Here is a 25441-nt window from a genome sequence, read left to right on the forward strand (position 1 = left end):
AAAAAGACATATATTTTCCTAAGTAATTGTAGCCATGTTGTCCATCAATATAATATAATGTTTAGATGTGAGTTGCCTAGGTTGTTTTTTGTCATACAGCATTTGCAGTGATGCCTTTTGTATGGGTTCTAAAGGTGCTTTCATGAGCTCTGTCAGTACCACATTCAGGTTCTAAGCTGGTAGCGGCATCCTTTTTGGTGGCGATATTCCCTTAACCCCTTCAAGGAATCTTTTTACTACTTGAGATGTAAAGAAGCTTCTCCCTGTTTCTCCTCTTGTGTATGCCACAATCTCTGCCAGGTGTACCCTCAACGAGGATGAGCTTAGCTTTTATTAGGTGCGTGAGGTATCTTAGCACCGTTGATTCCCTGGTCAGCTTTCTATTGAGTTTTTCTTGCAGTACCATTGAGTGAATTTTTCCATTTTTTCCCATAGCACTTGCGTGTGCTGGGCCTTCTTGCCTCCCGCAGCACCCGCAGGGTGCTCTCTGGTAGTTTTAGATGTGCGAACTCCAAGTCCTCAGGAGCCAAGATGAGAGGCTGAGGCTCTCCGGGTCTGGGTGTAGAACTGCTCTGTTTTCCATGGAGAGTAGGTCTCTTCTTTTTGAGAACTTGTGGGGTGGGCCCTGCGCCATCTCCATTATCTGTGAGCACCAGGTCTGCCTGGCCCATTGTGGTGCCACCAGGATGAGCGTCATGTTGCTCGTCATGCATTTGTTGAGAACCCTGGGGATCAATGGTATCGGGGGGAAAAGTGTAGGCAAATGTTTTTGACCAGCTTATCCATAGGGCATTCCCTTAGGATAGTGCCTCCGGTTGTCTGCATGCAATTTCTGGCATTTTGCATTCTGGCGTGTTGCAAACAGGTCTATTGTCGGAGTGCCCCACCTCCTGAATAGTCTTTGTTTCCTGTATATTGAGTTCCCACTCGTGGGATGCTGAAGTCTGCCTGCTGAGCCAATCCGCTTCTACATTGTCCTTCCCTGGCAGGTGTATGGATAGTAGGTCTATTTTGAGTGGTATTGCCCATCTCCAGATTTCCTGTGCCAAGCTTGACAGTGGGAATGATTGAGTTCCCCCCTGCTTGTTGATGTAAAACATTGTTGTGGTGTTGTCTGTTTGTATCAGCACCTTTTGGTAGTACAGTTTTTTCTGAAAGGCCTTGAGGGCACGCAACACTGTTTTCAGCTCTAGGTAATTGATGTGTCTGACCTCATCCGCTGGGCTCCACAGACCCCTCACTGAGCCTGTTCATGTGTGCGCCCCATCCCTTCTGGGATGCGTCCGTGGTGATTGTCACTGTTGGGTCCGGCGGCGTTAGAGGCTTCCCTATTGTTATCTTCTCTTTGGTCCACCACTTCATTCCTTCCTGCACCTTGTGCGTTACAACCACTAGATCCTCCCAACTTCCTGTAGCTTGTGACCATTGCTGTTGCAGCCACTCTTGGAGTAGTCTCATTTGTAGGCATACATTGGGGACCAGGTGTATGCATGACGCCATCATTCCCAAGATCTTGCTCACTGTCCTCACTGTCAGAGCTCGCCCCTTCTGGTAGTGACGTTTCTCCCTCAGTAGGCTGAGTGTCCTCTTCTCGCTGGGTAACACCCTGCATTGGACGGTGTTGATTTGAGCTCCCAGGAAGATCTTCACTTGCTCCGGTTCCATCGAGCATTTTCTCCAATGTATGGAGAATCCCAGGCTTGTTAGCGTTCTTGTGACCTGCTCTGCATGAACCTTGCATGTCCTGTAAGAGCTTGTCTTTATGAGCCAGTCTTCGAAGTAGGGGTACACGTGTATCCCCTCTCTTCACAGATGTGCGGCCACTGCTGCGAGGCATTTGGTGAATATCCTTGGTGCGGACTTTAGACCGAATGCCAGGGTTGTGAATTGGTAGTGGTCCTTGTTTACTGTGAATCTTAGCATGTGCTTGTGCTGCCTGTTCATGGGGATGTGCAGGTACGCATCTTTGAGGTCTACGGTGGACAAGAAGTCCCCGGCCTTTATCTGTGGGTTGACCTCTTGTAGGGACGTCATCTTGAATTTTTGAGTCTTTACATACTTGTTTAGGAACCGTAGATCCAGGATGGGTCTTAGGCTTTCGTCCACTTTTGGCACCAGGAAGTAGTTTGAGTACACTCCCCTGTTCCGTTCTTTGAATGCGACCGGTTCGATGGCCTCTTTGAGAAGGAGTTCTTGAGCTTCCTCTTGGAGCAATTGCAGCTCTCTTCCCGAGTGCTCTCTTTTCTTTGGCTTTCTGTTTGGTGGTATCTTTCCAAGTCTATGCAGTATCCGAACTGTATGATGTTGAGTATCCACTTGTCTGTGGTTATTTTTCTCCTCTCCTAGAGAAAAAATCTCAGCATGCCTCCTACTGGGGTTACATGTTCTTTTGTGTCTTGTCCGTGTAGCCCTCTCCTCTTTGTTTTCCTGTGCTCCTCCCCCGGAGGGTATGAGTGGGAGAGCACCTTTTTCCATGCGAGGTCACTTAGAGGGGGGTTGTTCACCCCCCCTCCTTCTATGGCCCCGTCCGTTTCCTTTTCCTCTAAAGGACTGGCCCCTGTTCTGATAGTTCCAGTTTTGCTTCTGCAGGCACTGGTGACCTTGGTTGTCACTCTGTTGACCCTAGTGTAACGCCTGGTGTGTTTGTCCTTGCTGATTTGCACCCCTTCCGTTCGGCCTACGCGTAGGAGTGCCTCTTCTCATCCCCCTGAATTGCAGGGCCCCCATGGACCTTGCAGTCTCGTTGTCTTTCTTCAGTTTGGTGAGTTTCTCATCAACTGGGGCTCCGAACAGTGATTCTCCATTGAAAGGTGTGTTCATGATGTTGTTCTGAACCTCGGTTTTGAAGCCTGAGATCCTGAGCCAGGCTTGCCTTCTCTCTGTGATGCCTATAGCCATCAGTCTGCTGGATGTTTCAGCCCCATCCAAGGCTGTCTTCAGGCACGAGTTGGCAACGCACCTTGTGGAAGAAGGGAAAAGAAGAAAAGCATTGCTCTCTGAAGGTATTGCTCTGGGAGGTGCTGGAGCAATTGGCCGATCTCATCCCAATGTTGGTATTGGTGCCTGTTCAGGAGGGCGCTGGAGTTAGCCATCCGCCAGTGCATTGTGGCGTTCCTCTCAATTTTTCTGCCCGTCAGGTCCATCCTCCTGCTTTCCTGGTCAGGTGGTGGCCCAGATGTTGTTGGGACGTTGGCCCTTCTTCTGGCCATTGCAGCGATTATTGAATCTGCTGTGACTGACCCCTTGATGTAAGCGGGGTCCTGGGAGGAGAATTTGTATTTTTTCTCTGTCCTCGGCGTGACTGACCTGCATGTAGCCGGGTCCTAGAACGCTTCCTTCCCCTGATCCGTTATACTTTTCAGATGGGCAAGAACTGGCTTATTGTCTGTGTGGGGAGCAATGTTTCCAGTAGGAAGTCTGCTTTAGGCTTCTCCTCTTCCAGCTTAACCCCATAAGCTGCTGCTGCCTTCCTGACAACCTCATTGTATGCCCCAATGTCATCTGGCGGCGAAGGCCTCGAGGGATACGTCTCCACAGGCTCCTCCGGGTTTTCAGCCTCGATGTCCTGCCATTCCAGGTCTTGGGCTGTCGATGATCCTGAGCCGTAGCTGGATTGCTGCTTCCCATATTCACCCTCTGTGTAATAGAGGTCCTCTTCCTCTTCGTGTTCCGAGGGCTCCGGAGTTTGACATCTCTTAGACGTCGAACTCCTCGTACTCCTGCACTTCAGTGACGGCCGTCACTGGCTTCGAGGGGATCCTGAAACTTTACATCTTTTCCTCGAAGTCCTTCTTCCTCTTAAGGAGGTTTTCCATCTCGGCTTCGAGCCTTCTTTTCTTTCTCTCCAACTGTGCGGCCTGCTCGTCATCGAGTGCTTCGGCTGCTCTGACGGTGTCATCGACGTTGAAGCTTTTTTCGAAGTCAAAGTCCCTTTTTTGGGGGTTTGCTTAGACGACCTTGGCTTTTCGCCGATCCTCGAAAGATCCGCTGGGCCCTTTATCGGGGGATGCAGCTTCGGTCGTTGAAGTTTTCAGCGCCGGTGCTCCATTCGAGGCTCTGGACTCTGATTTCCGAGAGTCAGTCTCAGGCTTTCGAGGCCCTGTCGAGGTTTTCGGGGTCGTAGACTCTCCTACCTTGTCAGACGTTTTCTTATCGGTCTCTGCGACCGTGAAGTCATCTGGACTTTCGGCGATGTTGTCCTAGTCTTCGGTGGAGAGGCCCAGTTCGTAAAGCGTCGGGCCTGGCCTTTGCCCTGCATCGTGAAGTGAGCTATCCTCTGCTTCTCTCGAACCCAGAGTGTCTTCGGTTTGAAGACGGAGCAGTCGTTGCAGTCTTTGCTCTCGTGGTCGATCGGCAGGCAGAGGTTGCAGACCGGGTGCTGGTCCTTCTGCGCAAACTTGTGGTGGCAGTTTCTGCAGAATTTAAAGGGTGTCTTGTACATCCCTGCGCTAAGGGGGTCCCATGTGTGCACATTCTCCGAAGGGCGTCTAAGATCTTGAGGTTCTTCCCCTTCTTCGTCGTCTCCTCTCTGATGGTCTTCTCCAAATCTTCTCCGGTCTTTTCTTTCGACAAGTTGCTGTATTTTCTCCTTTTCTCCTCCAAAACTTCTGGAGATTCACGCGACGATCCAGACCCAACGGCGGAAAAAAGATTCTGAAGATGGCGCCCAATGGTGGGAGCTTCCGCCGGAAGCATGCCGACGTCACCGAAGGTACACCAAATGGCGGGACGTCGACGCCCACCTGGGCTACGGAAAAAAAAAGGAGAAAAACAGACTAAGATTCCGTACCCAACCATCAGATAGCGGAATATGCACTTCATAGTGAATCCAGAAAGATTAACGCTGCAAAACTGGTAACTCCAAGGCTTGATTTAAGTGGAAAGGAGAAATTACCTTGGGTAAAAATTTGAGGTTAGTGCGTAAACCAGTGGTAATCAAAGTGCGACCCTGGGGCCGCATGCAGCCCTCCTGACCTTACAATGCGGCCCTCAGCTGTAGGACTGCACTGGGCTGCTGTTTACTTCAGAAAGAACTAGCATTCAAAAAGATGTTAAATATATGGTAATGATTTTATTTACAGGCTAACTGAAGTAAAAGAAAAGTAAATAAGGTGCCATGCAAAACATAACTTTAGGAACTCGTTCACTTTTCAATATATCTTGCAACAAAAGTGTAAAAATATGGTAAAGTCTTTTCAAAATTCAAAATATGTATTTCATTAACATGCAGAAGAGTTAAACGTTAGAACATCTGAATATATATGTGCATTCAGAAGCATTTTATTTAAAACTGACCATTTAAAAAAAAAAGTGTAAAAATATTCATTCCTCCTTACACCCTGACACAACGGAGCTAAGAGGCATGTCAGTTGCCAAGTGGAACCCTCTGGGTGGTCAGGATTATTATACATGGACAAATTTATAGTTTATTAATTCAAACGCAAGAGGTTTGTACAGGTTTGAACTCATGTATTTTAAGGTGCTCTTATATGTCTTAATGAAGAAAAAGGTGACAAAGTGAAATTAGGCAATTGTCTGCGGTCAAACAGTTCGGTCAAGTGAGGAAACTGGGATTGAGCCTAGATTTTCTGGTTTCACATTGTGCGATTCCATTTCATTTGAAATCAATTTAATAATCAAGTTGCTTCCTTTTTACACCTGTGTCTCCCATGGTGTGATAGGAAGCAGAAAGGCTTACCCCAAGGTGTGGTACTGGGTAGCAATTCAGATACAGAATAAAATAGTACTGTCAAATCTAGAGACTAGGGACTTCATTTAGAGGGGAGTATGGAAAGAAACCCTTAAATGAGTACCTCCATGACTCAATGACCACACCATATCCGATTCGCTTTCGATACCATCTTTATGAAGGTCCAGTGAAATATATGCAATCGCTATGAGGAAAGCTACTTTCCATGTTAAGAATTGTATTTGGCAATTATGTAGTGGCTCAAATAGTGGCCCCATAAGCTGTGTTAAAACAACGTTAAGATTCCATGCCGGTATTGGAGGTGTACGTCGTGAAATGACTTTTTAATCCTTCCATGAAGGCTTTGCTTACAAGAACACAGAAAAGTGACTGGCGTTTACAGATTTGGAAATATGCTGCTATAGCAACTGAATGTACAATTTACAATTTTACATATTTAGGCGTATTGAGGTGTATGCCAACTGTGACTTTTTTAAGTGAAACAGGAAACATTAGTTGTTCTGATGGGGAAGATGGGTTAATGTGCAGTAATGCACAAAACGCTTACATGTTGCTGCATAGCAAGCCCCTGTAGTAGATCTTAATGCATCTTTGACAATTGTAATAAATTTGTCAGGTAGATTGAGGTATCCACATTCGAGTCAGCCAGATTGCAAGACTGAGCTGTTAAGGACTGTGATGTCCCACTCTGCCCTTGCTGCGTGTGAGAGCATTTGGATGATTGGGTAGCTTCTGTTGAGGTTGTGTGGAGAGCGCTGGGCTGATGTTTACTTCAGAAAGAACTAGCATTTAAAAAGATGTTAAATAAAGGGTAAAGCTTTTATTTACAGGCTAACTGAATTAAAAGAAAAGCAAATAAGGTGCCCTGCAAAACAGGTCTTGTGTTGCGTACCATGGTTAAGGAGCTCAGATGGGTGCGATTAGAATTTAAGTAATTGAAGTCTGTGAGTTTCCTGACCACAGAAGGTATGAGTGGGAGAGGAGGAAACGCGTACGCAAATATCCCAGATTAGTTCATCTATAGAACATTGCCCTTGGATCGTGGGTGCGGATGTCTGGATGCAAAGCTTTGGCATTATGTGTTTATTTGTTGCAAACAGGTCTGTTGTGGGGGTTCCCCACCCCTGGAAGTAGGTTTGTAATAACGTGCAGTGTATTTCTCAGTCTTGAACCTGCTGGTATGTACTGCTGAGGAGAACTGCAATGGAGTTGTCCTCCCCTGGTATGTATGGGGCTAGGAGGTGGATTTTGTGACTGTTCCATATCTTGTGTGCCAATTGGGATAATTGAATGGAATATATTGCAGTCATTGTCTGTTCATAGGAGGATGGTTTTCCCTTCTATGTTGTGAGGAACGCTTTGAGAGCCATTGCAATGGCCAGTAGTTCTAACATGATGAGTCGAACCAGTTGTTGTGCTGTCCAGTGTCCCTGAACCACAATGTCCTTCATATGAGGTCCCCATCTCAGAAGTGATGCATCAGTTGACACTTACCTGCAGGATAGGATCCTTGTTGGTCTCCCTGCTAAAACGTTTGGACGGTTCCACCACAATAGAGCTTATGAACCTTGGGTGAAACCAACACTAGATCTTTCATTTTCCCTCCTGCTTGTGGCCATTGAGATGCAAAACTCTCCTGGAGGGGTCTCATGAGTAGGTGAGCATGAGGCACTATTGCTATGCAAGATGCCTTCCTTCCTAGTACACACATTATTGTTTTGACTTGTAGGTGACGATGTAGCTGAAACAGATCCAGTTAGTTCTGGATATTGAGAGCCCTTTGAGGATTGGGTAAGCTATCCCCAAGATGGTATTTAGTATTGACCCCAGATAAGGTTTCATTTGAGATGGTTGGAGATGTGATTTTGTCACATTAACTGATATACATAGGTTTTTAGACTCTAGATTAGTCAATCGTCTAGGTAGGGAAACACATGAAGGCTTTCTCTTTTTAGTTTTGCTGCTACTACTGCTCGGCATTTTGTGAATACCCTTGGGGCTGTTACTCCCAAGTGAAGTCCTTTGAATTGATAATGACATCCAATTATCACAAACCACAGGAATTTTGTGTGCTGGATGGATTGGAATGTGGAAGTAAGGGTCCATCAGGTCTAGTGCAGTCAAGAAGTTGCCCGTTTGAAGTAGTGGTATCACATCTTGTAATGTGACCATATGAAAATGTTCTGATAGTTTGTAGCGATCTAGTGGCCGCAGATCCAGATAGGGCCTTAGGATTCCATGTTTCTTTGTTATTAGAAAATAAATGGAGTACGCTCCTTTGGTTCGATTCTTGTCTGGGACTATTTCAATGGCTCCCTTTGTAGTAATATTTTAGCAGGTGTAGATGCTGTGGAAGAAGACCTGCTTTTTTGGTGGAATATTTGGTGGTTGTTGAAGTAGATCTACGCAATATCCTTGTCTGACAATTTCTAAGACCCTTTGGTCCGATGTAATGTAGTTGTTTTGTCACAACTGATGGAAATGTTGTATCCTTCCCCCGACTGGTGTTGTGTGGTTGCAGTGGGGGGTCATTTTGCTGGGGGGGTGGAGGTCCCTCTATTAATTTTGGAGCCTTTCACTATAATACCCACACCACTGCTGATGGTATTGTTGCGGTTGATGCGGATAGGCATTATTTTCTGTGGTAAAGGCTTTTGCAGCTACCCTACCTGGGTACCTCAGAAAGGGCTGTATTTGTGTTGTTGTTTGTAAGGCACCCATTTGACAGTGTCGGTGTCCTTTTTTTCTCCAAGCTGAGCATCTACAGCTGGCCCAAAGATGTTTTCCCCATCGAAAAGGACATTTAAAATGGGTTGCCATACTTTGGGTTTGAACCCAGAAACGCGCAGGCACGTATGTCTTCTGAGCAGGATAGATGTGTTTATGCCCCTAGTAGTGGTGTCTGCTCTCTCTCGGGCACATTTGATGGTAGTCCTTGAAATGAGTTTACCCTCGTTGACTAGATAGTCTCCCTGCCTTTTATATTCTTCTGGTAGATGTGGCATGAACTCCTGTATTACACCCCAATTTGCTTTGTTGTAACGTGAGAGTAGGCCCACAGAATTAGCAATTCTCCAATGATTAGCAAGGCCGGTGGCAACCCCTTTAGCAACTGCATTAATCCTTTTACTCTCCCTATCTTGAGGCGGTGACTCTCCAGTGCCTTGTGCAGCTACCCTTTTTCTAGCAGTGGTGACCATAAGGGAGTCTGCTGGGGGATGCCCTCAAATGTAGATTAGGTCAGATGGCGACGAACTATATTTTTTCCCCAATTTCTGACATTAGTGCACCTCCTTGGAAACATTAAGAATGGATCCATTCAATCATCGGCAAGTATTGGACCATGAGCTCTGTGAGTGAAAGCGGTTCCACAAGAAAGTCACTTTCCTCCTTAACGCGTTGGGAGCTAATGATACTCTACACTTCATGTTATTATACTGTCATAAAGAGAGCTGCAATCAGGGGGAAAAGGTTTTATAAGCACAGGTGGTTCAATATCTGGATCTGGTAGGACCATCTCATAGTCTTAGCAAGGGTCAGGGGTGTGATCAGAATCTTGTGTGCCCTTGGAAACAGGGTTTTGTATTTCTCCCTCTTCTTCTTCTTCTTGTGGAAAGGGTGAGTGATCTTGAGGTGAGGCATGTGAACTAAAAACGCTCAGGGCTTGTGGCTCTGTGTTCCTGTGGTATACATTTTGTTGGAGGCTGAGGAAAATGGCCCTCCTCTGAATCTCTTTGCAGCTTCCATTAATTTCTCCTGCATAAATTGCTGCAGTCCCTGAAATACTACCCCCTGGTCTTGAATAAGCTTTGTAGTTGGTGTTTTCTGTTTCTTTGGTGCCAGTGGCATGTCTTTATAACAGTCTGTAGTTTTGAAACACCCGTCTGTGTAGTGTGGGATGGCTATGACCATTCTGCTTCCTGTCTGAGAACTCTCCTCACTGTCCGTGTCGCTGTTGTGGCTGAATTCTGCCTTGGTTGCATGCTCCATAGTATGTGAGAGGCGACGATCTCTTAAGGTCTGAAGAGTTTTCTTATTCTTGAACAACGCACAGGTGGTGCACTGTTCTTCCTTGTGCTCCAGAGACCAGCACAAATTACATATGATGCGTGTGTTGGAATGAACATACTTGGCTCCACACCGAAGGCACTGTTGAAATTGTTCTTTCTTTGTCTCAATCACCCAGAGATGGTCATTCTCTATCGCCGAATGTGGCCTTTCGTGGTGTGTATTTGATCTTCTGATTTTCGTTGTTTTTTTGGGTATGCTGTGTGGGGTAAATTCTGCCGAGCTGCGATGCAATTCGTCCGAGGCCGATGGCGGAAAAAAACTTTGCAGGAAACAAAGCGTTCGATTAGTGCAATGCCTCGAGAGGGGGAGAGATGATGCACGACGCCTATAAAAAAAACTTCCTTGAATAAAAACAACTTGCAGAAACCGGGCCCAACGTAAGATGGCAGGAGTATGCATGGCATATGAATCTGCAGTCAACACATGCTATGAATATTATAATAAATGATTCTCAGCTGATGTAGTCAATATGTGATGATACTCTAGATCTGAGCTTGAAGGCACGTTTTTCATAGAGCAGAAATTCCTGGTTTTAACCACTTACTGGAGGACAATGAAGATATTTATTAGTGGTGAAAAGAAACATTACCTATTCTAATCCCATTAAAAAAGCAGTTTAATATTCACTGTACAACAGCATTGGGATGAAAACACTATGTAAACCATCTATGGAGAATAAGCATCAGAAATTATCATTTTCTTGACACAAACACTGAGAAATAATATTGACATCTATAAAGAGTATCTGCTATCCCTGATGAAGGAACTTGGCTTTGAAGACTGCCACACACAGGTGTGCAAAGTGATGTAATGAAGTGAATAGCAAGTCTAGTAAAGTCTTGCGAAACAGAAGAAAATCATTAGCATCCTATAGGGAAGGGAAGTGCAGTGTTTTCACAAACCTATGTCTCAGAGAAAGAGGACATCTGTCACATAGCCAGATGATTGAAACAGAGGCCCATTGGATGATTGGAAGCTGATGCAAAAAGACTACATGGGGTTTGATGTGCAAGAGTCTGCTTAGGAGGAGTAGAGCGGCAGCATTTTCAGTGACGTGGAGCTACAGCAAGTGGTGTTTTTCGTGGCCACGGTAAGAAGAAATTACAGTAGTCCAGCCATGACAATGGTAGTTGGAGACCAAAGTATTGCACAGGAAGCAGAATAAGAATCTTCCAGAGTGTTTTCATGATAAAAAAGCAAGTTGTAATGATCTTACTAGCATTTATTCTAGAAGACAGCGCATCGTCTTTTTTTTATTTCCAGGAAGCAATTATAACATTCTTTTCTTTGAGACATACTCAACATAAATGGCAACACAAAAAAACAAGATTCGTACCAAGAGAACACATTTACAAAAAACAAAACCATAACATATATAAATGATGATCCTCTTATTTCCACTACTGTTCCAACAAAGGCCCCCAAACTAACCTACCTCTTGCTTTCCCACTTCTGCCTTTGCATTTATACAATTCCATATGCAAATTAAATATATGAAAAAGTCTGGCATACCATGCCTGATAAGTTGGAGAATCTTCATCCTTCCACTTAGACGCAATCATTATGCGGTAAATAGCTACTACCATAAAGCATAAAAAAACCGAGACCGTTCTAGCTGTAGCCTTTCATCACATCCAAATAACAGCATGGTTGGGGTCAAGAAGACAGCCAGCCCCAGGTTTTGCCATAAGAACAGTTCCATACCTTCCTTCAATGCATCCAGTTTACAACAGTCAGAAAACATGTGGACCATGTCAGCCGGGCCCTGGCCACACCGTGGGCACTTATTGTTATCCCTTTTTCCCCATGCCCAGAGTTTAGCCGGCATAAAATAAAGCCCAAATATCGTTTTGAAGGTGTGGGCTTTAAGATTAGCCGATAAAAATCCTTTTTTAGAGTTCTAATGATCTACACATGTTTACATCCGGACTGTCCAATTTACTCGCCCAGCCCCTTTCTACTCTAGCTTTATCATCCGGATTGGCCTCCATCAACGTTAAATACAAATCCTTAACTCTGGCCTGTTTTTTTGTTAAGTGATCTGAAAGCGGGATATAAACAAGGTTAATAGGTTTTAAATCCAATGTTTTTATTATTTCCCTTACTTGTATGTATTTAAAAAATGTATTAGGATCTAGCCCATATTGTTCCTGCAGTTTACAGAACGAGAGGACCCTGTTCAGGTCGATGATATCGCCTATATTTTGAACTAATACTATTACTAATACTAATACTATTATCATAAAGTGGAGCCGAGAAGGCTGAGGAGCACCATAAAGACACATATCTCTGGATTCTGGGTATTTTCTAAGTTTTACTGACCTTCCGCCATACATTGCAAGCTGCTCTTAAGGTCTTCAAAGTTTTTTTATTTTTTATAGTAGCTACCCTCCAGCTGCCTTAAAGCTAACTCTGGTGCTAAATTGCCAACAGCTAGTTCATAGATAGATGGGGGGGGTCTCATTATCCAAATCCACTATCTTAGCCTGATTCCAAGCTTTTGTCCTGGATAGGATAGTCATTTGTTGCAGCATTACAGCCCAATAATAATATAGAAGATCGGGGACTGCCAGCCCCCCTCGATGTTGCGGTAAAGTCATTAATTTTAGCGATCTCCTAATCTTCTTGTAACCCCATCTAAATTGTGAGAACAAACCATCTGCCTTTTTAAATACCGACTTTGCAGGTTCCAAAGGTATGCACTGAAATAAATAAAAAAACTTAGGAAACATAGTCATCTTTATGACATTCGCTCTTCCAATAATGGATAGATGTAAATGATCCTATCCCTTCCAGTCTCCCCCCATTTTTTAAAAAAGAGGAGCAGAGTTTATTTCCCAGGTCGTCCCGACTTCTGCTGTAATAGTGATCCCTAAATAGGTGGCGGACTCCATCCTTCGAGGGTCCTGAAATTGCATAGTCCTAGTACAGAGAATTTGTGTTTTGTCAGGATTTAGACTATATCCTGACTCTCTTCCGAATTCTGAGGCCAGCATTTCGATCCTAGCTATTGCACCTTGTGGATTTGGGCTAACAACTGCAATTAATCGGCGTAGGCTAACACCATGGTGTTATAGCCCTGGACCTCTATTGGTTTAATTTCATGATCATTCAGCAGAGATCTAACTAAGGGGTCTATATAGAGCGCAAATAGGATAGGGGAACAGGGACACCCCTGCCTCGAGTGATCTTAATCCTAACCGACTCCTTCCCCATTAACTGTTTTTTTTTTGCATGAGCCTCAACATACATAGCTTGGATGGCAGTTAGAATTCATGGGCCGAAGCCCTTAGATCTTACATTTTGCCACAAGTATAATAATAATTCACATTTGTAAAGCGCGCAATCACCCGTAATGGTCTCTAGGCGCTGGGGCCGTCGGGAAGATTAAGCAAGCTATTGCCCAGAGTCACATGGTGCTGGGCTAATCTGCCTTCGGTGCCGAGGATCGAACCATGATCCCCAGATTCCTGAGTCAGTCGCCCTAGCCGCGGCGCCACGCCTCTTGATCGAATGCTTTTTGCGCATACAACAATATCAAATACATATGTGTACCTGTGGCTTCGGCTATATCAAATAAAGAGATAACCTTTCGGACATGGTCCGTGGTTCCTCTGCCTGGGATAAAACCATGCTGCCATGGGCTCACTAGGGACCCAATTATCTTTGAAAGTCTTAGAGCCAAGATCTTGGAATAGAATTTCTCATCGGTATTAATTAATGATATTGGTCAATATGAGGAGGGGTCCACAGCATTCCTCCCCTTCTTCAAAAAGATCACTATATTGGTCTCTTGCCAAGTTTGGGGCAGGACCCCCCTTCTGTTGTACGGATAGAAATAAATCTAGCAGTAGAGGGGCCAGTTCTGTTTGTAACACTTTATATATCTCAGTCGGGATTCCATTTGGACCCGATGCCTTACCCAAGGCATATGTAGAGCAGCCTGTAGTGCCTCGAGAACCTCATTCAGAGAGATGTCTTCTTCTAGCACCGCCAGCTGAGGGGATATATTCCCTGTTGCTGCCCCTGTTGTCATTGGTGCCGAGTCTTTAGAACAATATAAATCTTGATAAAAATCTGTTAGTATTTTTTTAAATGCCTGGGAGACCTGTAGCTATCCCACCATCCTTCCCTCTTAATTTGAAAATGCGGTTTGCTGCCGCCCTTTGTTTGAAACTGAGTCCCAAATGCTTCCCCGTCATCTCACCATACTCTTAGTTATCTCGTGTATCAGTTTGAAATCTTTCGGCCACTTTTTTTTATTAAAGATTCCATTAATTTTGGCCTTGGTCCTAATTACCTTTAGCTCTAGATAGGTTTGCTGGTCTGTCTGTTTTTGTCCTATAGCTACCATATGTTGTTTCTCATAGTTACTCAATTCCTCTGAGTGCGCATATTTCATCTCTGTTGTTTCTAGTAAAATCCAAAGCAGCTTATTATTTCTCCCCTAAGCCCTGCTTTAAATGAATCCCAGACATTTTCTCTTGATGTGCTAAATCTATTTAAATCAAAGAATTGTCGGGTCCACCCCCTAATGTGAGCTATAAAATCTACTGTAGCTAGCAGTTTTTTTATCAAAAGTCCACTTTGTAAATAGGTTTGCATACGCTGGGACCTCAATATTCAGCACCATGGGGTAAATGTAAATGTAAATGTATTTGAGCTTATATAGCGCACAGCTACCCACAAAGGGTTTCCCGGCGCTTGCTTAGGGAACCCGTCCTGGTATTCCCCTGTGAGATAACCCCGGCAGGGTATCCACAAGGTGAAAGCCAGGCATCCCGCCGCGAGGGGCCGTTGTGGAGATTAAGCAAGCTATTGCCCTGAGTCGCAGAGTGTGAACCCGTGAGTCGAGAAGGCACCGGAGCGAGAATTATCGAGTCCGTGGAATTTTTGAGCCCAAGACCCACCGAGGTGGGGAATTGAACCCTGGTCCAGGGCCGATCTCAGCTTCCGGGTCTGCCGCCTCTAACCCCTGAGCCACACTTCTCCACATGGTCCGACAAGACCTTAGGGAGCCTCCAGCTCCCTCTAGAAAAGAGGCCGACACAAAAAAATTATCAAGTCTGACATTTTCTATATTGACATGAGAAATGTGTAAACCCCGGATCCCCTATTTTTTTGCACGACCACAGATCTACCAACACATGGCTGGCCGGGAGTGCCTTTAAAGCTTTAAAAACTTGTGGTTTCCTCCCCTTATACCCACCCCTAGCCGAATCCCCTGTATCTCAATGGATATTGAAATCACCGCAGATAATTAAGGGTGTTGGCCAAGAGGCCAATTCGACCTCAAGCTCTGACAAAAAATCTGCATCATCAAAATTCGAACCATATATTGTGCAGGTGGTAAAATGGTTTGGAATACAAGCAATAGCCCACCTACCCCATTTATCCGACTTGACTTGCTTAACGGGTAAGATCCGATAAGAAACGTGTATTGGTGGACTGAGATGAGCAAATAACCTGGGAGTACCCTCGGATGATGTTAAGCCCTCTTTTCTGCCAGGGGATACGAGTCTCTTGCTGGCAAATAATGTCAGCCCCTAGTGCTCGCAACAGCTCTTCGGCCCGGTTTCTTTTGCCTCTACCGTTCAGCCCACCAATATTAATTGTGCAAATAGTCAGCGTACCCATACTTGCAGCTTCCTTGGTGCCTAAATAGCCCTTTGAACCACTCCCTTAAACTGCTTCTTGTACATCTCTTTTTCTTCACCGATACATTAAGTAGAACTGAAAAACTTTGATCAAAGGCAGAAATGTCCCCTTCTACAACGGACTGATTGCACAGTGCGACAAGGAGTGTCTCAAGGACTATAAGTGTTTAAGGCTGAAAGTTAAAGTAAAAATAACCAATTTACAACATACCTACGCTGTGCCCCTGTTCTCTGTAGATACCTGGCTTGTTATTTTGGCTGGTTGGTTAATCAATGTCAACAGTGAGCTGTTCAATTTTCACCACCAATTTACCTTATGGAAGACAGATCTCTCAACGTATGTCTGAATCGTAAGTACACACCCAAAACCCTTGCATCTCCCCCTCTTTTTTACTCTACTGCTATATATTTTCACTGAAAAAAACATAGGTTTCAGGGCTGTTATAGTTAGCTGGACATTTTTCACTTGTACAAAACCATTGAAATTCCTGTTATAGTTAGATCTGCCAACTATAACTTGCGCGCCCCCAATCCACTGCTGATGATGTCACATATTACTTCATTCATGACATGGTCAGTGACATCACTGATGACATCATCCAGTGAATGTGGTTTGATTCGAGATATATATATATATATAAAAATCTGCCTTGAAGAATGAGTGGATATATAAATATCTGGATGGAGTATTTAGTAGCAGTGTGATTGACTATTTACTTGACTAAATTATAGTTCTCACTAAATATATTGGATAGTGTCTAAACTGTGTGAATATCTATCACTTTGTCAGTTGTTGTGTAAACTGCTGCACCAGTTGGTTACTAGCTACATGAAAGTCTATATTAGTTATTGATTAGTTAACTGAGTATTTGTATGGGAGAATGAATGTGTGTGTTGTTCGGTGGGGGATGTGTGACTGCCCAAAGAAGTGCGAATAGTTGATTCAGAAAGTATAGGAGGGTAAAACTGCATGTTATAACAGTTGTTTGGGTGAGTGAATATCTTTATGGGTGTGGTGATGAGCAAATATATTTCTCAATGGTACATGTCCAACAAACTGGAAAAATAAAATGCAGTGTATGTGACAGTTGTATATAAATAAGCATACATAAGACTCCGTGATTGCATAAGTGACTGTATGGATAACTGTATACTTGTAATAGTGATTATATAACACATTAGGAATATGCTACTTACCAGTATGCATCTGTTCTTGGCATAGAGGGCTGCAGAGTGGTACATTTATGAATAGATCGCCATCTGGTGTTGGGCTCGGATTATTCCACTTGTTTTTCTCTTGGAGAAGTCTTTTGTCGTCACGAGACTGGTGACTCCTCCTTTGGGTGCTAGTGCGCATGGGCATCGGCTCCATCCTTAGATTGTTTTGCCATAGTAGGGTTAGATGGAGTAGTATGATAGAATACAGATAAAAATGCCCATGTAAGTGTATCTAAATAAGATAGTGTTGGAACAGACACAGGTTTCCACTCTTCAGCCCTCTATGCCAAGAACAGATTCATACTGGTAAGTAGCATATTCCGTTCGAGGCATATGGGCTGCAGATGGTACATTTATGAATAGACTATACAGCAGTTATCTCCCTATCGGTGGTCACCAGTGTCTGTTGCAACAGTCTGAAATAAAGTTTTTAGTACAGCTTAGCCCACTCTAGCCTGTTGTGCTGCCTGCACATCTACACAGTAGTATTTTGTGAAGGTATGCGGTGTAACCCAGGTAGCTGCTTTGCATATGTCATCTAGAGGAATGTTTCCTAAGAATGCCATAGATGCTCCTAGTTTACGTGTAGAGTGAGCTCTAGGAGGAACAGTTAATGTCCTCTTTGCTTTTAAGTAGCATATTTGTATACATTTTACAATCCACCTGGCAATGCCTGCTTTAGAGATATGTGTAGGAGAAAACGCTACAAATAGTTGTTTTGTCTTTCTGAAAGTTTGTGTTCTTTCTATGTAGTACAATATCGCCCTTCTGACACCTTTCTGCTACCGTCTGTGGTTTTGGAAAGAAGACTGGTAGTTCCACTGGCTGATTGATGTGGAATGCTGAAATTACTTTAGGCAAGAATTTTGGGTTTGTTCTAAGAACCACTTTATTTTGGTGTAACTGCAGAAATGGTTCTTGTATTGTAAATGCTTGCAATTCACTTACTCTTCTGAGTGAAGTAATAGCTATAAGAAAGGCCACCTTCCATGTGAGGAATTGTATTTCACACCTATGCATAGGTTCGAAAGGTGGTCCCATTAGTCTGGTAAGTACTAGGTTGAGATTCCAGACTGGGGAAGGCGGTAGTCTTGGTGGAATTACTCTTTTGAGGCCTTCCAGGAAAGCTTTTATTGCTGGTACTTTAAACAGGGAAAGAGGTTGTCTGTTTTGAGGTACGCTGCTATAGCTGCAAGATGTACTCTTATAGAGGTGTAAGCAAGGTTACATTGCTGCAAGTGTAGTAAATAACAAATAATCTCTTTAGTGGATGCGTCCAGAGGGTTGATGTTGTTACTGTTACAGTATACAGCAAACCTTTTCCACATTGCTGCATAGCATGCTCTGGTGGTAGGACGTCTTGCTTGCTTAATGATTTCCATACAGTTTGGAGGTAAACGAATATGCTACTTACCAGTATGCATCTGTTCTTGGCATGTAGGGCTGCTGACATTCATATCTGTGCATAGATCGCCGCCTAGTGTTGGGTCCGGAAGATTGCACATTGTTGTCCTGGAAGAGTCTTCGAAGTATCACGAGATAGGTGGCTCCTCCCCTGGACTACAGTGTGCATGGGCATCGCCTCCATCCCCAGATTGTTTTTAGCCATTGTGGCCAAGATGGAGTGAAACTCAGTGAATGATGACCATGCTATGAGTATATGTGAATACTGCAGCTGCTACAGGCGCCGGGGAGGAGGGCGGGCGATGTGAATGTCAGCAGCCCTACATGCCAAGAACAGATGCATACTGGTAAGTAGCATATTCGGTTCGAGGCATGTGGGCTGCTGAATTCATATCTGTGCATAGAATACATAGCAGTCCCTCCATTAGCGGCGGCCGCCCATGCCAGCTGCAGCAGTTTGGAAAAGTGTTTTGAGAACAGCCTGCCCTACAGCTGCCTGCTGTTTGGAGTGCACATCAACACAGTAATGCTTAGTAAATGTGTGTGTGGTAGACCATGTGGCTGCTCTACATATGTCTTCCAAAGGAATGTTTCCAAGGAATGCCATAGAGGTCCCAACTTTCTGGTGGAGTGGGCTCTTGGCGGAATGGTAAGAGTACGTTTTGCTTTTAGATAGCAGATCTGGATAAATTTAACGATCCACCTAGCAATACCAGCCTTGGAAATAGGGTTACCTTTGTGGTGTGGTGCAAAGGCGACAAAGAGTTGCTTAGTTTTCCTAAAATCCTTGGTCCTATCGATGTAATACATTAGGGCCCTTTTTACGTCAAGGGTATGGAACATCCGCTCCGCCAGTGACTCGGGATTTTGAAAGAAAACAGGTAATTCAATTGTCTGGTTAATATGAAATTGACACAACCTTGGGAAGAAATTTAGGGTTAGTGCGAAGCACTACCCTGTTGGAATGAATTTGAATAAATGGCTCTTGGATAGTTAGGGCTTGTAATTCACTAACCCTCAGTAGCGATGTAATTGCTATGAGGAAAGCCACTTTCCACGTCAAGAACTGAATCACGCAGGAATGCAGTGGTTCAAAGGGAGGACCCATCAGCCTGGTAAGGACCACATTGAGGTTCCACTCCGGAGCTGGTGGAGTCCGTGGAGGAATGACTCGTTTGAGCCCTTCCAGAAAAGCCTTAATGGCAGGCACCCTGAAGAGGGAGACGTGCTGCCTCTTCTGGAGATAAGCGGCCATTGCAGACAGATTAATGCAAATGGAAGCATAGGCCAGATTACACTTGTACAGATGGAAAAGGTTAAAAGATGATGTTCTGAATAGAAGCATCCAGCGGGTTAATGTTGTGGTCTGCACAATAAATGACAAACCGCTTCCATTTTGCCGCATAGCATGCTCTGGTGGTGGGCTTCCTCGCCTCCCGAATGATGTCCATACAGTCGGAAGGTAAGTGCAGGTAGCCAAACTCTAGGACTTCAGGAGCCAGATCGCCAGGTTGATCTGTTGCGGATCTGGATGCTGAATGTCGCCATGGCTCTGCGTCAGAAGGCTGAGTGTGAGATGCAGTCTCTGATGCGGTACCACGGACAGTTCTAGGAACGTGGTGTACCATGGTTGGCGAGCCCACGTTGGAGCAACGAGGATGAGAGTCATCGAGTGCTGCCTGAGCTTGCGTGCCACCAGCGGTATCAGAGGTGCTGGGGGAAAAGCGTACGCAAATTTGCCTGACCAGTTCATCCATATCGCATTGCCCTGCGACTGTGGGTGTGGGAACCTGGCAGCGAAGCTTTGGCATTTTGCGTTCTCCCTTGTGGCAAACAGGTCGATCTCTGGATGACCCCATCTTCGGAAGTACGGTTGGAGAACTGATGGATGTATCTCCCACTCGTGCATTTGGTGGCTGTGCCTGCTGAGCAGGTCCGCCATCTGATTGTCCTTGCCCGGGAGGTGCTCTGCCATGAGGAAGATGTTCCTCTGAATGGCCCACTTCCACATGCTCTGAGCCAGATGAGACAGCTGCGGAGAGTGTGTTCCTCCCTGCTTTTGAACGTAGTACATTGCAGTCATGTTGTCCGTCCGGATCAACACGACCTTGTTGCACAGATGTACTTTGAAGGCTTTTAGTGCCATGAAGATGGCCATCAGTTCCAGAACATTGATGTGCATCTTCCTTTGCTGTTGCGTCCATAGTCCCTGCACAGTGTATTGGAGTACATGCGCTCCCCATCCCTGGAGAGAAGTGTCCGTCGTCAGGATGATCTGTGGCACAGGCTCTTGGACCGGTCGGCCCTTGCAAAGGTTTCGTAGATTCCACCAAAGCAGAGAGTTGTATGCCCGACCGCTCACCAACACTAGGTCTTTCAACTGGCCGTGAGCCTGAGTCCACTGACGTGCTAAGCACTCCTGAAGCGGACGCATATGTAGTCTCGCGTGCGGGACAATGGAGATGCAGGAGGCCATCATGCCTATCAACTGCATGAACACTCTTGCTGGAAGCCAGTGTTGAGGTCTGAATTTTTGGATCAGCGATTGAATGCTGCTGACTCACTGAATTTGGCTGTGCTGTGGCCGCCAGAGTGTCTATGGTCGCACCCAGATACTGCCGTATGTGGGCGGGCTGGAGGTGGGATTTTGGGTAATTCAGTGAGAATCCCAGATCGTGCAGGAGGTGAATGGTGTGGGACACGTGGGCGGCACACTGCTGGGCTGACTTCGCTTGGATGAGCCAGTCGTGCAGATAGGGGTAGACGTGGATGTTTTGTCTCCTTAGATGTGCCGCCACCGTCGCCAGGCACTTTGTGAACACCCTGGGTGCCGTGGTGACACCGAAAGGCAAAACCTTGAATTGGTAGTGCTGGTTTTGGATGGTGAACCTGAGGTATTTCCTGTGTGAAGGGTGTAGTGGAATGTGAAAGTACGCATCCTTTAGGTCTAAAGTTGCGAGAAAGTCCCCCTGCCGGAGCAGCGGGAGCACTTGCTGCAGGGTCAGCATATGGAAGTGCTCCGACAGGATGTAGAAGTTGAGGGGCCTGAGATCTAGGATGGGCCTGAGGGACCCGTCCTTCTTTGGAATCAAGAAGTACAGGGAGTAAACCCCTGTGCCTCTTTCCTGTATAGGCACGAGCTCTATTGCCCCTTTTTGCAGCATGACGTTGACCTCCTGCTGCAATAAGTGCAAGTGCTAGTCCGACATAGGACGGTGCCTTGGGGGTATGTTGGGTGGAGTGGATGTCCACTCCAGACAATAACCGAATTGGATAAGCTTTCTGACCCACCTGTCCGTGGTGATGGACTTCCAGACGGACAGGAACTGACAGGAACTGCCGACCGGTGTTGTGTGGTCGGGGGGCAGTGACAAGGCGTCACTGTTTGCTGGCGGTAGAGGACCTGGAGCGGTTGTTGCCACGTCCCCTGCCTTTGGCGCTGTTGCCGCGATATCCACCTCGACTCTTGTTGGAATAAGTAGTCTGGGTGTTGCCCTTGTAGAATTGCGCGAACTGTGAAAGCTGACCCCTTGAGGTGCCTCTAGTATTGGAGCGACGAAAGGACCCACCCCGAAACTGCTGGGACTGCAAGGCACCCATGGGTTTTGCAGTGTCAGTGTCCTTCATTTTCTCTAGGGTGGTGCCAACCTCTGGGCCAAACAGGTGATCTGGGTTGACCGTTTGGTTCAAGATGGTGGTTTGGATGTCTGGCTTAAAACCAGAGATTCTCAGCCAGGCATGTCTCCGAAGCATAACACTCGTCTTAATGGAAGCGTTGGAGATTAGCTTCCCCTCTTGGATCAGCATCTCAGCCCCTTCTTTGTATTGATCAGGCAGGTGTTGCAAAAGGGTCTCTAGTGTATCGTAGTGCGCCCTGTCATAACGCGCCAGAAGCGCCTGTGTGTTTGAGATGCGCCATATGTTGGCTGTCTGTGCTGCTACCCTCTTCCCGAAGCCTCAAAGACCTTGGATTCTTTGTCGGGGGGAGGAGCATCACCCGTAGTCTGAGAATTGGCCCTCTTCCGGGCATTCGAGACGACAAGGGAGTCCAGAGGCAACTGTTCTTTAATGTAGGTTGGATCAGTAGGTGCCGCTTTGTATTTCTTGTCAATCCTAGGGTTGATCACTCTTTCCCTGGTAGGTTCCTTGAAGACCTCAGCAGCATGCTTCAAAACACCTTTCAGCATAGGCAGGGTTTTCACAGTCTTTTCAGATACAGAAAAGGTGTCAAAGAGGAAATCCACATCCACAGGGTCAGCATGCAGCTGGACATTGTGATTGGCAGCGGCCCGTTCAATGAGGGCATTGAAAGCAGCAGAGTCTTCAGTAGGTGAAGTCTTAGCAGAGAAGAGTTGAGGGTCTTGTCCTGAATGAGGATCCCCAGGGTCACCACCAGCTGACCAGGGCTCATTTGTATCCTCTGGGTCTGTGTAGCCCGGCTAGCTATATTCATCTTCCTCATCGCCCTCACCAGCGTCCACATCGGAGTAGGTGGGCGAGACCTCATGAGCTTGTGGTGAAAGGGGTTCCACCAAGGCAGGAGTACCGGCAGAGTCCCTTTTCTTCTTGAGGGGGATTTATTTTGTAAGACTCCATTTGGGGTTCTGGGATGATTTTCCTCTTCAGAAGGGAAAGCCTGCCCGTTTCGGCGTCGATGAAGTGTTCTTGACGCTCCTCCTCTGAAGGTTGTCGAGGCCGCGGGCCGTGGACCACCAACGACGCCTTCGGCGCCGAAGAGACCTTCTCGGGCACGCCGGCCCCCGGCCTAGGAGCGAAAGCCTTTGGCACCGTCTTAGGCGGCAAGGTAAAGAGGATCGGCGTGGATGCCTTAACCGGTTTCTCCACAGGCTTGGCAGGCGGAGGGTCCTTCGGCTTGACCGCCGCGGCGCCGTCCCTAATGCGCTGCAGGGACTCCGCGACATTTTTCGTGAACGCGGCAGATGGACGGGCTGGTTCAACGGAGTCCTTCGAGGACGATTTTGGAGTGGAGTCCTTCGAGGTCATTTTCGGAGTCGACTCACGTGGCGCAGCACCCTTGGCCTTGTCGTGTGGAAGCGGGGCAGAGAGGACCTTCGGGTCATCGGGTCGCTTTTTCGGGTCGCCGAGAGATTTCTTTGGGTCGTCGACAGCCTTCTTCGGGTCGACCCGGCCCTTGCCGGCGTCGACCGTCTTCGACGCCGACGCGCCGGTGTCGAACACCTTCACCTTAGTCTTTGGCGCGGTAGCCTTTGGCTCAGCGGCCTTGACTTGGCCTTTCGGCTCAACAGCCATCTTTGGCTTCTTCGGCGCCGAGGCCTCAGAAGTCTTCGATCCGACTAATGCGATGCGCACTTTCGGTTTCGATACTGGCACCTGCGCAGTATCTGGCGTCGAGACCGTAGATTTCACTTTCGGTTTCGTTTTGACCGGGAGTGACTCGGTAATAATGTCCGTGGCCGGGCCCGAAGGCGATCCCTCGACCTGGGCCTTATAGACAGGCACGGCCCCAGAGTCAGTCTGAGGGAGCTGCTCGTCCGAGCTATCCTCCATGGCCCTGAGGGCCCCGTCGTCGTCTCCTACCTCCTCGACGACTTCTTCGCTTTCGAAAACCTTGGCATCAGCGTCGTAGTCTTCTTCGACGTCCGACGCGGGGTTTGATTCTGAAACGTCCTGGATATAGTCTTCCTCGACCTCCCCAGCATCGAAAATGTCCGTAGGCGCCGGAGCAGATTGCTGGGCCTCCAGGCGCGCAGCTCGTCGGAGCTTGAGTGTCTTCTTGGACCTGAATCGCGAACAGGCCATACACTTGGCCTCATCGTGGTCCGGCGACTTCGAGTTACAGACCGGACATCTTTTGAATGGACTTCGTTCCATGATGGATGGTCGATGAGTCTGGAGCGTCGACAAGGCCTTCCGCACCGAAAGCACGCAGAAGTACAGAACTCGACTCGGAGCCGAAGTAGAGTTGTTAAGCCGAACGCAAGACAATACCGACGTAATACTAAAGACCTTTTGGTCTCAAGGAAAGTTTTTCTATCGATTCCGACAAGAGGGAACTAAAGACATCCGAACCCAATGGCGGAAAAAAACTATCTGGGGATGGAGTCGATGCCCATGCGCACTGTAGTACAGGGGAGGAGCCACCTATCTCGTGATACTTCGAAGACTCTTCCAGGACAACAATGTGCAATCATCCGGACCCAACACTAGGCGGCGATCTATGCACAGATATGAATTCAGCAGCCCACATGCCTCGAACTCTGAGTATCCAAATTCTATGACCTCAGGAGCCAGATCGCTAGGTTCAACTGTTTAAGATCTGGGTGCATTATTTCTCCATGGTTCTGTGTAAGGTGCATGGGTAATAATCTTAACTTTTGATGTGGCACCTGTGAGAGTTGCAGTAGCGTGGTGAACCACGGCTGTCTTGCCCACGTTGGTGCTACTAGTATCATTGTCATTGAATGTTGTTGCAGTTTCTGAACCACTAATGGAATTAGTGGGAGAGGGGGAAAAGCGTAAGCAAATTTGTTGGACCAATTTATCCATAGCGCATTGCCCTGTGACAGGTGGTGTGGGTACCTGGATGCAAAGTTTTGGCATTTTGCGTTCTGATGAGTGGCAAAGAGATTTATCTCTGGTGGTCCCCATCTTTGGAAGAATGGCTGCAGTATTTGGTTGTGCAGTTCCCATTCGTGTATTTGTTCTGACTCTCTGCTTAGGATGTCTGCTATCTGATTTTGAACTCCTGGTAGGTGTTCGGTTAACAGATAGATCTTTTGAGGAATGGCCCATCTCCAGATGTCCTGTGCTAGTCTGGATAGTTGGAGAGTGTGTGTCCCCCCCCCCCCCTGTTTTTGAATATAATACATTGCAGTCATGTTGTCTGTTCTGATCAGGACTGCTTTGTTGAGGATTTGCATTTGAAAAGCTTTTAATGCTAGAAACACTGCTAGTAGTTCCAGATAACTGATGTGCAGTCTTTTTTGCTGTACATTCCATTTTCCCTGCACTGTATATTTCTCCATATGCGCTCCCCATCCGGTGAGCGATGCATCCGCTGTTAGTATTACTTGTGGAATCGGTTCTAGGAACGACCGCCCCTTGGAAATGTTTGTTGTGTTCCACCACTTCAGAGAGCGATGTGTGCGGTCGTCTACCAACACCAGATCTGTAATCTGACCGTGAGCCGGATTCCAGTGTTGCTAGACACTCTTGCAGTGGACGCATTTGTAGTCTGGCATATGGTAGCAGTATGCAGGAGGACATCATCCCTAACAGCTGCATGAACACTCCAGCTGTTAGTGAGTGTTGTGGTTGACATTTTTGGATCAACTATCATTGTTTGGATCCCGATTGGATTGGGGTATACTTTGGCTTTTTCTGTGTCTATAGTAGCCCC

General features: G+C 46.4%; 1 protein-coding gene across 1 annotated transcript in view; it reads right to left on the reverse strand.

Annotated features, from left to right (window-relative positions):
• LOC147692973 (protein SSUH2 homolog) overlaps positions 1-25441 on the reverse strand; it is a 233669-nt gene that overhangs the window by 17935 nt on the left and 190293 nt on the right. The gene's annotated exons all lie outside the window — the stretch shown is intronic.

This window comes from Lissotriton vulgaris, chromosome 9 (assembly GCF_964263255.1).
Source record: "Lissotriton vulgaris chromosome 9, aLisVul1.2, whole genome shotgun sequence".
In the NCBI taxonomy this organism is placed as follows: Eukaryota; Metazoa; Chordata; class Amphibia; order Caudata; family Salamandridae; genus Lissotriton; species Lissotriton vulgaris.